Here is a 1,695-nt window from a genome sequence, read left to right as displayed (position 1 = left end):
GAGAAAAGAAGGAATAATGAAGTAGAAGAGAAAGAAAGAAGTAAAAACCCTGAGAAGCACCTGGAAGCTTTTTCAGCCTCCAACCTGAAGGAGGAGGGCCTAATGCCACATATCTATTAGCAACAGTGACAAACCAGTGCCTCAGCACTGCCACAGCAGTATCTGTACCTACAGGTGCCCTGCAATGACCACCGGGCACAGACCATGTTTAGCCTGTCTGGAACACAGAGAACATGAAAGAAAAACAAAATCATTGAAAAAATAATTACTTTTATAATCATCACAAGCAAATTCTCCATCTTCTGCACTATGAATAAGGCTGCAGACAGGTTCTTAAAGGTGAAAAAGGCAACTTGTAACACAATCTCCAAACTTTCTGATTCATTGTTGATTAAATACTTTTTGTCACTTCAGACTTTATTCCTAAACAACTATATTAAAAATAAGATAATTACAAAATATAATATTACACATCAGAAGCTATTTTTCCACAGTTTCCTATCCAAAATAGACTTAAATTGACAGAGGATACATTATTACTAGTACTTAATGCTTTTATAGTATTAGGTTACATTAGGTTCCCTTCACTCAGGGAAGCACTTAAATCCATTCTTGTTTTCAGGAAAAGGAAAAGTCTTCCTGACTCAGAGACTCCAAAGCAGAAGTATGACATATCACAGAGCTACTACTTGGGCATACAGAAAAGATTTGATTGGTTTGTTTCACCAATTCTTGAACGCCACAGCAAGTCTTATTCCAGTAAGTATTAGAAATAAGTTAATTCAATTTAAAGTGCAATTCTCCTTTAAGAGTCAAGTGATCTCTACTTTTATACATAATTCTTGCAGAAAAACAGTCACAAGATGAAACAGAAACGTGATGACAGCACCCTACACTTTTTGGTTATTCAGCAAGTTCACACAAAATATTAGCACTCACCAAAAAATAATATTCTGGTTTTATACAGTTGTGAAAATGTTCCACTGATTCTGAAATGCTTCTGACATTTCTCACTATGAAATACATAGGCAGAGCAGCAGCTCTCCAAGTGTAAAATACCTTCCTTCATTTCTACAGGCTGTGTATTCAGTGCCAACACTACTGACATTCTAACATCAATATTATTTGCTAACACATAGAACTTGAGGACAAAGAATTATAAAATGGAAAACTCAAGTGCTTTTTCAATTTAATTAATTAATCAAAAGTTCTGAGATTCATTTAGGTCATGGCCCCTCTCTGGGCTGTAATTTTCCCCTACAGAATTTCTTTAAAACTGCATCCAATAAAAATATTAAAAACCATATGCAATAGAGCATCTGACGCTTCCCCTGGGAGACCTTTCCACAGCCAACAAGTTGTTTTTCCTCAAGCTGGATTTTCATTTAATTTCATCGCATTGCCTATTCTCATGGAAGCAAGGAGAAAAGGTCACAGGAAGGGCAAGAGATGGAAAAACCCAACCAAACAAACAAAACAATTGCTAAATTACACTGGAAAAGTGTGATGATGAAAGGGAAACTATGAAGGCAAGGGTTAACTTTAGTCCCAAGTTCCAAGCTTTTTCTTCTCCACCAGCATGGAAAAGTCACAGATGCACATGGATGCCTCCAAGAAGGAAAAAACTCAATACGGAAAATTGACTGAGTTACCATTCCATAACTGTGATTTTGGGAAAAGAAGCAAAGTGCCCTT

This window comes from Ammospiza caudacuta, chromosome 1 (assembly GCF_027887145.1).
Source record: "Ammospiza caudacuta isolate bAmmCau1 chromosome 1, bAmmCau1.pri, whole genome shotgun sequence".
In the NCBI taxonomy this organism is placed as follows: domain Eukaryota; kingdom Metazoa; phylum Chordata; class Aves; order Passeriformes; family Passerellidae; genus Ammospiza; species Ammospiza caudacuta.
The sequence above is the reverse complement of the archived record's forward strand: the minus strand, read 5'-3'. Positions refer to the sequence as shown.